This window comes from Procambarus clarkii, chromosome 25 (assembly GCF_040958095.1).
Source record: "Procambarus clarkii isolate CNS0578487 chromosome 25, FALCON_Pclarkii_2.0, whole genome shotgun sequence".
NCBI lineage: Eukaryota > Metazoa > Arthropoda > Malacostraca > Decapoda > Cambaridae > Procambarus > Procambarus clarkii.
In genome coordinates this window covers 33,087,874-33,101,132 of record NC_091174.1, presented here as the reverse complement: position 1 = coordinate 33,101,132, position 13,259 = coordinate 33,087,874, and positions in this window count along the sequence as shown.

The window sequence follows — 13,259 nt, the reverse complement described above, 5'->3', positions numbered from 1 at the left end:
GGGTGGGATAGCAGGAGGTACAGTGGTGCGGTGAGGCCGGCGGGCGGGGAGAGGGTGGGGGTTGACCGGACACCGCTCGCCTTGAGGGGAGAGGGGGGTCTGGGTGACACTTAAACACTGGTACAATTTCCTTGTATATCACTGCACAATGGTGAATGAATCATACACTTGTAGTCTGACACACTGTGAGCTCCATTAACACTAAACATGATTGCTAAGTTGTGTTTTTCTTTTCCAAATATATTTACATATTCACTGGGTGGCACACAGATGACTCCCTGACCGCACAACAACACCCCACACCAGCCTCCAATTACGCTGTAAACCAGTCAGCAAACAGCGTAATTGGACGCTGGTTTGCTCTGCGGGGCTCCCAATTTAATTATTTTGGGCAGGATAGTTGAACTCCGGCTTATTAATTATATATCATCCACACAAGCTGAACTGCAGGACATTCTGGCGTGTTTGGAGGAAATACGTCATGACGACAATTCTTTTTTTTTGTATTTGTCGATAGCCAAGGAGCACTTGAGTCCTTAAACAGTCGAAACCCAGTCTTCATGTCCATAGTTGAGGATTGTAAGAAAAGGATAACTGAGATACAGCTGAAAGATCATAGTGTGAAATTCATGTGGATTCCATCTCATGTTGGAATAGTGCTCAACGAAGTGGCGGATGACTTGGCCAAACGTGCCACATCAAAACCACAAGTTGACATTGAATGTGAATTCACAATGAGACAAATAAGAAGCAAAATCAGAAATATTCAGGCACAGGCAGAAGTGGAGAGGAGAAGTATAATGTATGAGAGAAGTCAAACCATGCAACACTACATGTATGTGAGTCAAAACACCCATTTCAGTTATGGTAAAAGGAGAAATGCTTGGAGTGACTCTGTGCACATGCGGCTCAGGCTTGGGTACAAATATTACTGGGAATATGGGATAGGTGTTCATGATAATGACACGAAGTGTAAACTATGTGGTTTGTTAAGGTCTCACACCCTTACCCATTATGTTCTTGATTGTCCGTTGATTAATGTATATAGAAACCCTGAGATAAGGAATGTTCCTGAACAAATAGCCTGGATGTGTCACAACGGAAAGGTTGATGACATTCTTTAGAGATATAAGAATTTTGCATCAAGACTGTAATTTTTTGTTGAATGTCTCTTGCAAATTGTCTATACAGTATACCTAGGTCATAAAAGTATTTGTGTACGTCTGGTACCATACTACTTGTGTAAAGGTGGAAATGTAGATATTTATCTCTCAGAATGTTTGGTAATATGTTTATTGTTTGTGATGTGTTTATATGTATGTATTAACACGATGTACTGAACGGGGTGAGAATAGCTTGAGCTACCTCATCCCTTTGTGTGTATTTTACCTCAATAAACTTATTTCAATTTCAATTCCTACATCTTCACTGTGGGAGGCCAACAGGGCGCCGGCGTGGCCCTCACTGCCCTTGTATTCCACACTGTAAATTCACCTGTTTGATAAATATATATATATATATATATATATATATATATATATATATATATATATATATATATATATATATATATATATATATATATATATATATATATATATATATAAGTATATGGCACAACTCTCCTAAACACGAGAGTCAAGTATACAACTTTAGAACACTTTCCCACCAGGAGACTCGAACCCTAGCCAGCACAGAAGCCTTCCAGCAACTGGCATAACAGGTACGCCTTAACCCTCTCCACCACCTGCTCAGACCCTTAAAAGAGATGGTAATTTCGGAGTATTTAAATACCACAAAGATCACCACCTCCCAAGAGCACTAGAGCAAGTGAGGGGTCATTTAGACGTTAATTTCATCAAGTCCCTGTTAATATGGGAAGACACAGTGTCTATGCTTAAGGCACAACTCTCCTAAACACGAGAGTCAAGTATACAACTTTAGAACACTTTCCCACCAGGAGACTCGAACCCTAGCCAGCACCCTAGCCCGAACCCTATATATATATATATATATATATATATATATATATATATATATATATATATATATATATATATATATATATATATATATATATATATATATATATATATATATATATATATATATATATGTCGTACCTAGTAGCCAGAACGCACTTCTCAGCCTACTATGCAAGGCCCGATTTGCCTAATAAGCCAAGTTTTCCTGAATTAATATATTTTCTGTAATTTTTTTCTTATGAAATGATAAAGCTACCCATTTCAATATGAATGAGGAAAATTTTATTTTATTGGAGTTAAAATTAACGTAGATATATGACCGAACCTAACCAACCCTACCTAACCTAACCTAACCTAACTTTATAGGTTAGGTTAGGTTGGGTAGCCGAAAAAGTTAGGTTAGGTTAGGTTAGGTAGGTTAGGTAGTCGAAAAACAATTAATTCATGAAAACTTGGCTTATTAGGCAAATCGGGCCATGCATAGTAGGCTGAGAAGTGCGTTCTGGCTACTAGGTACGACATATATATATATATATATATATATATATATATATATATATATATATATATATATATATATATATATATATATATATATATATATATATATATATATATATATATATATATATATATATATATATATATCTTTGGTGCGGCTAGACGATCATTGGTGCGGTGGTCACGGTACTGTGTACGTTTAGGGGTGATCCTGGACGGCATGGGTTCGAATCCTGGCCTGGTCAAAGAGTTTCTAGTGATATATGGCTTGCGCGTTCATGCAGCTTTCTCACATATATATATATATATATATATATATATATATATATATATATATATATATATATATATATATTTATAAATATATATATATATATATATATATATATATATATATATATATATATATTTATAAATATATATATATATATATATATATATATATATATATATATATATATATTTATATATATATATATATATATATATATATATATATATATATATATATATTAGTATATTTTGGTAGCAGTCTTTCCTGTAGACATATATTATTAAATATGACCGAAAAAGTAAGATTAATAATTCTAACACGAATTTTTTCAATCTTTCGTACATTTCTTTTCACTGTTGGAGGTAATTCAAAAATCAATTCTCCAAAATTCATTTTTATTTCTAGTCTGACGCGACACTTGAGCGCATTTCGTAAAACTTATTACATTTTCAAAGACTTTAGTTAACACATACACAACTGAATAGAACTTACACATCTCCGATTTTGTTTATATCTACATTTGAGTGAGGTGGATGGGGTGAGGTGGTATTTAATAAGGTATTAATTTCATCAACACAAGCCAGAACATGAAACAATGGGTATTGAATAGAAGTGATTGTAAAAAGCCTATTGGTCCATATTTCTTGATGCTTCTATATTGGAGCGGAGTTTTGAGGTGGGTAGAATATAGTTGGGCATTTTTTTTTTATTTATTTATTTTTTTTTTTTTTTTTTTTTTTTTTTTTTTTTTTTTTTTTTTTTTTTTTTTTTTTTATTTTCTACCACAGACGTGGCCACACATTTACAATGCTAACCAGCATATATACATTTTCTTCTGTCCTCCATGGACAGGGTTAGAGAAGTGTTAAACATACAGTTCAAGGGTTTATTGAACACTCAACCACAGAAGGTGATTCGGTGCTTTTAAAATGCTAAGCTAACCTACATACGTAAATACATAGATACACAGATTTACGTATGCCCTACATAAAGTATTAGATGTGTCTTTTACATAGTGTCATTAATGTACATTCACAAGTTGGGCATTAATTGGCTGTTGATTGCTGGTGTTGACTTCTTGATGTGTAATGCCTCGCAAACGTCAAGCCGCCTGCAATTGCTGTATCTATCGATGATTTCTGTGTTGTTACTAGGATTTCTCTGGTGATGGTTTGGTTGTGGGAAGAGATTATATGTTCCTTAATGGAGCCCTGTTGCTTATGCATCGTTAAACGCCTTGAAAGAGATGTCGTTGTCTTGCCTATATACTGGGTTTTTTGGAGCTTACAGTCCCCAAGAGGGCATTTGAAGGCATAGACGACGTTAGTCTCTTTTAAAGCGTTCTGTTTTGTGTCTGGAGAGTTTCTCATGAGTAGGCTGGCCGTTTTTCTGGTTTTATAGTAAATCGTCAGTTGTATCCTCTGATTTTTGTCTGTAGGGATAACGTTTCTATTAACAATATCTTTCAGGACCCTTTCCTCCGTTTTATGAGCTGTGGAAAAGAAGTTCCTGTAAAATAGTCTAATAGGGGGTATAGGTGTTGTGTTGGTTGTCTCTTCAGAGGTTGCATGGCGTTTCACTTTCCTTCTTATGATGTCTTCGACGAAACCATTGGAGAAGCCGTTGTTGACTAGGACCTGCCTTACCCTACAGAGTTCTTCGTCGACTTGCTTCCATTCTGAGCTGTGGCTGAGAGCATGGTCGACATATGCGTTAACAACACTCCTCTTGTACCTATCTGGGCAGTCGCTTTTGGCATTTAGGCACATTCCTATGTTCGTTTCCTTAGTGTAGACTGCAGTGTGGAAACCTCCGCTCTTTTCCATGACTGTTACATCTAGAAAGGGCAGCTTCCCATCCTTTTCCATCTCGTAAGTGAAACGCAGCACGGAACTCCGCTAAAATGCCTCCTTCAACTCCTGCAGATGTCTGACATCAGGTACCTGTGTAAAAATGTCGTCAACATACCTGCAGTATATGGCCGGTTTCATGTTCATGTCGACTAAGACTTTTTGCTCGATGGTACCCATGTAGAAGTTTGCAAACTGGACACCTAGGGGAGAACCCATGGCGACCCCATCTGCTTGCTTATACATGTGCCCATCCGGGCTCAAGAAGGGTGCCTCTTTAGTACAAGCTTGGAGTAGTTTCCTTTAGGATATTTTCTGGTATGTCAAGAGGAGTACAGGCTGGATCACGATACACTCTGTCGGATATCATGCCGATTGTCTCGTCCACTGGTACGTTAGTGAACAGCGATTCTACGTCCAACGAGGCTCTTATCCCTGTGGCCCGTGTGCCCCGCAGTAAGTCAACAAATTCCTTTGGAAACTTCAGGCTGAAGGCGCAAGGAACATAAGGAGTCAGCAGGCCGTTGAGTTGCTTCGCCAGTCTGTACGTGGGTGTGGGTATCTGGCTAATGATTGGCCGAAGTGGGTTTCCAGGCTTGTGTGTCTTGACATTTCCATACGCATATCCAGGTTTATATTCCCCAATGATCTTTGGCAGGTGGAGTCCGGATTTCTTGGCGTTCACAGTTCCGATCAGTTTGTTGACCTTTGCTCTCAATTCAGCTGTAGTGTCCTTCGTTACCCATTGGAACTTAGTTTGGTCAGAGAGTATGAGGTTCATTTTCGCCAGATATTCGTCTTTTTTAAGAATGACATATATTGGCGACTTGTCACCTCTCCTAACAACTATCTCCTTGTTCTCATGAAGGCTTTTAGCTGCCGCTTTGAGCTCGGGGGACAGTATGGTGCTTCTGTAATTGCCTCGATTCTTTCCTCCTTCTGCAATAAGTTCTGCTTGTAAGGTATCTTTGGTAGTGACCTTCTTTTGTGTCTCGAGGTCGAATATGTCGTCCAACAGAATTTCCAACTCTACTTTCCGGGCCATCTCACTCGGTCTGGACATAACGTGACAGTTTATGCCCAGATTTAGGAGAGTGACTTGGTCCTCAGTGAGGTTAATTCCTGCAAGGTTCAGGAAGCCATCTCTTGGTCGTGGAATTGCCATAGGTCCTCCATATAATGTTGTTAGTTTCTTGATAATCCTTGTTTCAGTGCTGAGGTGATGTCGGTCTGTGAGGATGTCGAGGTGTTGTTCAATGCGGGTACGGATACTTTCGTCGATGTTGCTATTTCTCCACTCGTTTGTAGCATGAAGTAGTTGCGTTTTGTTGTCTTTGATTTCATTCTCTGCCTTGTACATCTGATCACGAATCAGATCCTGGCGATATTTTATCGTGAAGGCTTGATTCCTTGCTGCTGGGTCGTGCGCTTTAATATTAGTATATTTTGGTAGCAGTCTTTCCTGTAGACATATATTATTAAATATGACCGAAAAAGTAAGATTAATAATTCTAACACGAATTTTCTCAATCTTCCTTCCATTTCTTTTCACTGTTGGAGGTAATTCAAAAATAAATTCTCCAAAATTCATTTTTATTTCTAGTCTGACGAGACACTTGAGCGCGTTTCGTAAAACTTATTACATTTTAAAAGACTTTAGTTAAAACATACGCAACTGAATAGAACTTACACATCTACGATTTTGTTTATATCTACATTTGAGTGAGGTGGATAGGGTGATGTGGTATTTAATAAGGTATTAATTTCATCAACACAAGCCAGAACATGAAACAATGGGTATTGAATAGAAGTGATTGTAAAAAGCCTATTGGTCCATATTTCTTGATGCTTCTATATTGGAGCGGAGTTTTGAGGTGGGTAGAATATAGTTGGGCATTTTTTTTTTTATTTATTTATTTATTTATTTATTTTTTTTTTTTTTTTTTTTTTTTTTTTTTTTCTACCACAGACGTGGCCACACATTTACAATGCTAACCAGCATATATACATTTTCTTCTGTCCTCCATGGACAGGGTTAGAGAAGTGTTAAACATACAGTTCAAGGGTTTATTGAACACTCAACCACAGAAGGTGATTCGGTGCTTTTAAAATGCTAAGCTAACCTACATACGTAAATACATAGATACACAGATTTACGTATGCCCTACATAAAGTATTAGATGTGTCTTTTACATAGTGTCATTAATGTACATTCACAAGTTGGGCATTAATTGGCTGTTGACTGCTGGTGTTGACTTCTTGATGTGTAATGCCTCGCAAACGTCAAGCCGCCTGCAATTGCTGTATCTATCGATGATTTCTGTGTTGTTTACTAGGATTTCTCTGGTGATGGTTTGGTTGTGGGAAGAGATTATATGTTCCTTAATGGAGCCCTGTTGCTTATGCATCGTTAAACGCCTTGAAAGAGATGTCGTTGTCTTGCCTATATACTGGTTTTTTTGGAGCTTACAGTCCCCAAGAGGGCATTTGAAGGCATAGACGACGTTAGTCTCTTTTAAAGCGTTCTGTTTTGTGTCTGGAGAGTTTCTCATGAGTAGGCTGGCCGTTTTTCTGGTTTTATAGTAAATCGTCAGTTGTATCCTCTGATTTTTGTCTGTAGGGATAACGTTTCTATTAACAATATCTTTCAGGACCCTTTCCTCCGTTTTATGAGCTGTGGAAAAGAAGTTCCTGTAAAATAGTCTAATAGGGGGTATAGGTGTTGTGTTGGTTGTCTCTTCAGAGGTTGCATGGCGTTTCACTTTCCTTCTTATGATGTCTTCGACGAAACCATTGGAGAAGCCGTTGTTGACTAGGACCTGCCTTACCCTACAGAGTTCTTCGTCGACTTGCTTCCATTCTGAGCTGTGGCTGAGAGCATGGTCGACATATGCGTTAACAACACTCCTCTTGTACCTATCTGGGCAGTCGCTTTTGGCATTTAGGCCTATTCCTATGTTCGTTTCCTTAGTGTAGACTGCAGTGTGGAAACCTCCGCTCTTTTCCATGACTGTTACATCTAGAAAGGGCAGCTTCCCATCCTTTTCCATCTCGTAAGTGAAACGCAGCACGGAACTCCGCTCAAATGCCTCCTTCAACTCCTGCAGATGTCTGACATCAGGTACCTGTGTAAAAATGTCGTCAACATACCTGCAGTATATGGCCGGTTTCATGTTCATGTCGACTAAGACTTTTTGCTCGATGGTACCCATGTAGAAGTTTGCAAACTGGACACCTAGGGGAGAACCCATGGCGACCCCATCTGCTTGCTTATACATGTGCCCATCCGGGCTCAAGAAGGGTGCCTCTTTAGTACAAGCTTGGAGTAGTTTCCTTTAGGATATTTTCTGGTATGTCAAGAGGAGTACAGGCTGGATCACGATACACTCTGTCGGATATCATGCCGATTGTCTCGTCCACTGGTACGTTAGTGAACAGCGATTCTACGTCCAACGAGGCTCTTATCCCTGTGGCCCGTGTGCCCCGCAGTAAGTCAACAAATTCCTTTGGAAACTTCAGGCTGAAGGCGCAAGGAACATAAGGAGTCAGCAGGCCGTTGAGTTGCTTCGCCAGTCTGTACGTGGGTGTGGGTATCTGGCTAATGATTGGCCGAAGTGGGTTTCCAGGCTTGTGTGTCTTGACATTTCCATACGCATATCCAGGTTTATATTCCCCAATGATCTTTGGCAGGTGGAGTCCGGATTTCTTGGCGTTCACAGTTCCGATCAGTTTGTTGACCTTTGCTCTCAATTCAGCTGTAGTGTCCTTCGTTACCCATTGGAACTTAGTTTGGTCAGAGAGTATGAGGTTCATTTTCGCCAGATATTCGTCTTTTTTAAGAATGACATATATTGGCGACTTGTCACCTCTCCTAACAACTATCTCCTTGTTCTCATGAAGGCTTTTAGCTGCCGCTTTGAGCTCGGGGGACAGTATGGTGCTTCTGTAATTGCCTCGATTCTTTCCTCCTTCTGCAATAAGTTCTGCTTGTAAGGTATCTTTGGTAGTGACCTTCTTTTGTGTCTCGAGGTCGAATATGTCGTCCAACAGAATTTCCAACTCTACTTTCCGGGCCATCTCACTCGGTCTGGACATAACGTGACAGTTTATGCCCAGATTTAGGAGAGTGACTTGGTCCTCAGTGAGGTTAATTCCTGCAAGGTTCAGGAAGCCATCTCTTGGTCGTGGAATTGCCATAGGTCCTCCATATAATGTTGTTAGTTTCTTGATAATCCTTGTTTCAGTGCTGAGGTGATGTCGGTCTGTGAGGATGTCGAGGTGTTGTTCAATGCGGGTACGGATACTTTCGTCGATGTTGCTATTTCTCCACTCGTTTGTAGCATGAAGTAGTTGCGTTTTGTTGTCTTTGATTTCATTCTCTGCCTTGTACATCTGATCACGAATCAGATCCTGGCGATATTTTATCGTGAAGGCTTGATTCCTTGCTGCTGGGTCGTGCGCTTTAATATTAGTATATTTTGGTAGCAGTCTTTCCTGTACACATATATTATTAAATATGACCGAAAAAGTAAGATTAATAATTCTAACACGAATTTTCTCAATCTTCCTTACATTTCTTTTCACTGTTGGAGGTAATTCAAAAATAAATTCTCCAAAATTCATTTTTATTTCTAGTCTGACGAGACACTTGAGCGCGCTTCGTAAAACTTATTACATTTTAAAAGACTTTAGTTAAAACATACGCAACTGAATAGAACTTACACATCTACGATTTTGTTTATATCTACATTTGAGTGAGGTGGATAGGGTGATGTGGTATTTAATAAGGTATTAATTTCATCAACACAAGCCAGAACATGAAACAATGGGTATTGAATAGAAGTGATTGTAGAAAGCCTATTGGTCCATATTTCTTGATGCTTCTATATTGGAGCGGAGTCTTGAGGTGGGTAGAATATAGTTGTGCATTAATTGGCTGTTGATTGCTGGTGTTGACTTCTTGATGTGTAATCCCTCGCAAACGTCAAGTCGCCTGCTATCACTGTATCTATCGATGATTTCTGTGTTGTTTACTAGGATTTCTCTGGCGATGGTTTGGTTGTGGGAAGAGAATATATGTTCCTTAATGGAGCCCTGTTGCTTATGCATCGTTAAACGCCTAGAAAGAGATGTTGTTGTCTTGCCTATATACTGGGTTTTTTGGAGCTTACAGTCCCCAAGAGGGCATTTGAAGGCATAGACGACGTTAGTCTCTTTTAAAGCGTTCTGTTTTGTGTCTGGAGAGTTTCTCATGAGTAGGCTGGCCGTTTTTCTGGTTTTATAGTAAATCGTCAGTTGTATCCTCTGATTTTTGTCTGTAGGGTTTGTAACGTTTGTAAACGTTTGTAACGTTTCTATTAACAATATCTTTCAGGACCCCTTCTATTCAATACCCATTGTTTCATGTTCTGGCTTCTGTTGATGAAATTAATACCTTATTAAATACCACCTCACCCCATCCACCTCACTCAAATGTAGATATAAACAAAATCGGAGATGTGTAAGTTCTATTCAGTTGTGTATGTGTTAACTAAAGTCTTTGAAAATGTAATAAGTTTTACGAAACGCGCTCAAGTGTTGCGTCAGACTAGAAATAAAAATGAATTTTGGAGAATTGATTTTTGAATTACCTCCAACAGTGAAAAGAAATGTACGAAAGATTGAGAAAATTCGTGTTAGAATTATTAATCTTACTTTTTCGGTCATATTTAATAATATATATATATATATATATATATATATATATATATATATATATATATATATATATATATATATATATATATATATATATATATATATATGTCGTACCTAGTAGCCAGAATGCACTTCTCAGCTTACTATGCAAGGCCCAATTTGCCTAATAAGCCACGTTTTCATGAATTAATTGTTTTTCGACTACCTAACCTACCTAACCTAACCTAACCTATAAAGATAGGTTAGGTTAGGTTAGGTAGGGTTGGTTAGGTTCGGTCATATATCTACGTTAATTTTAACTCCAATAAAAAAAAATTGACCTCATACATAATGAAATGGGTAGCTTTATCATTTCATAAGAAAAAAATTAGAGAAAATATATTAATTCAGGAAAACTTGGCTTATTAGGCATATCGGGCCTTGCATAGTAGGCCGAGAAGTGCGTTCTGGCTACTAGGTACGACATATATATATATATATATATATATATATATATATATATATATATATATATATATATATATATATATATATATATTGTGACGGTATCGCGTTGGTGTTCGGCTGTTCAAAGCTAGGGGTATGGCCTCGTCACATAGAATAAAAAAAAATAGAAAATCTGGAACTTCGTCTGTGGTAAGGTAAGGAGAAGACACACAAAACACAAGTAAATTTTAACAATGGAATTTTAATTACGTTAGATAAACAAAACATGAATAAAATGGACATACAAATTCGTATAATAAAATCAATCAATCAAAATAATAAGAATAATTTAAATGACAAAGTGAAAAGTTACGTTAAGACAAGTGAGCAATAACAAGAAGTGCAAATAACGTAAATATTGGTGCAGGAATATTGGCTTTAAGCTATCACCTCTCTTAGTACACGTAAGCCAAAGCTTTAGTCTACCAGGAAGAAGTGTTAACCGTATGAAAGCACTGAATATTCCGAGGACTGAGGTCGTGGCGGCCCCAGATATCAAGTAGTATGGTGGGTGAGTGCAGTTGCAGCCAGACCGGCGGCCAATCAGCGAAGAGCCGGCAACAAGACAGGTAGTTTGGCGGTTTGAGGCTGAGCAGGTGTTCCTGGCTGCATACGTTTTGCTCTCTGGCAAACCTTGGAGATGTTGTTGTCGTTGTTGGACATTTCTTCCATAGTAGTTTTATATAGATGTAACGATGTATTTTTGGAGGGAAGAGCAGGCTCAATCTCTTGAAGGAGATTATCGTCACAACTCTCCCCCGAAGCCTGCGGTTCTGGAAGAAGTACGTCGTTATGTGGTGGAGTAATGGATGCAGTCGCTTCTACTCCATAAACTCTGGAGAGATCATAGGCTAAGATGTTGTCAGAACCCTTGATATAGCGGATCTCCAGGTTGAAATCTTGTAAATACAAAGCCCATCGTAGAAGACGCTGGTTGGTGAATTGGGCTTGATGTAGGAAGCGGAGAGGGTTGTGGTCTGAGAAGATGGTTGTAGACCTGGCGCCTTGTAGGTACAGAGCGAAGTGTTGGAGGTTCAGGACGATGGATAGTAGCTCCTTTTCAATAGTGCTGTAGTTCCTCTGGTGTGGTTTCAATTTGTAGCTGTAGTAGCTGACAGGTAGAACCTCCTCGCCTCGTTGTTGCATCAGGACACCACCAACGCCGGTACCACTGGCGTCGACATGAAGGACGAAAGGCTTGGTGATATCTGGTGAGGCGAGAATGGGATTAGAACAGAGGAGGAATTTGAGTTGTTCGAATGCAACGGTTTGCTGCATGGTCCAATTATACCGTTGCTTGGGACTGGTTAATAGAATTAGAGGTGTGGTGACTGTACTGAAATTCCTCACAAACCTACGGTAATAGGAGGCAAGACCAAGGAAGCGCAGGAGCTGCTTCCTGGTGGTAGGCTGTGGATACTGTTGGATGGCTTGAGTGTGCGAGTCTAACGGAGCTAGGCTGCCACTCCCAATAACATGACCCAGATAACGCACTTTACCTTTCGCGAAAGTGGACTTGCCCAGGTTGATGGTGAGGCCGGCTGTCAGGAGCTTGGAGAACAGACGTCGCAGCTGGAGCAGATGTTCACTCCAGGTGTTGGAGGCTACGACGATATCGTCCAGGTAGGCGTATGTGTTATCCAAGCCCTGGATGACACGGTTGACAGCTCTCTGAAAGGTGGCCGGGGCATTACATAGTCCGAAAGGAAGGCGTTCATATCTGAAAAGTCCAAAAGGAGTGATGAAGGCAGATATCTCTTTAGCGCGCTCCGTTAGACACACTTGATAGTACCCCTTAAGCAAGTCCACTTGGGACAAGTACTGGGCACTACCAATGGCATCAAGGATGTCATCTATCCTTGGCAAGGGGTAAGCATCCTTGACAGTTACATTGTTCAGTTTACGATAGTCAGTACATAACCGCACCTTACCTTGGGGTTTGGGCACCAAGATACAAGGTGAGGCCCAGGGGGACTCACAAGGTGTAGCCAGTCCATGATCCAAGAGGTACTGCACCTCAGCACGCATGACTTCCTTCTTGCTCGGGCTGATTCGGTAGAAGGGTTGACGAATCGGCCGCGTGTCGGGGATCAGTTGGATGTCGTGCTGGGTAACATTACACTCTTGGGGGTCATCTCGGAACAACTCCTGATGTTCTCTGAAGATCTTGACAAGAGGTGCACTATGATTATCCTGAAAGTATTTGGGAAGATCATTAAGGATTTCGGAATTAGAAAGCGCTGACTCCTTGTCAGTGCTTTCGGGAGGAGAAGCTGGGAAGGTCTCACTGTGGATGTAGGGTTCTGTGAAGGTGGAATAATTAATTAGGACAGTGGGAGGAGTACCATTATATTGCTTCAGGAGGTTGACGTGGCACAGCTGGGTCTTCCGCCGCCTATCTGGAGTCTCTATGACGTAGTTGTTGTTATTTCTGCACTCTTTGATGCGGTAGGGTCCTGAAAACCT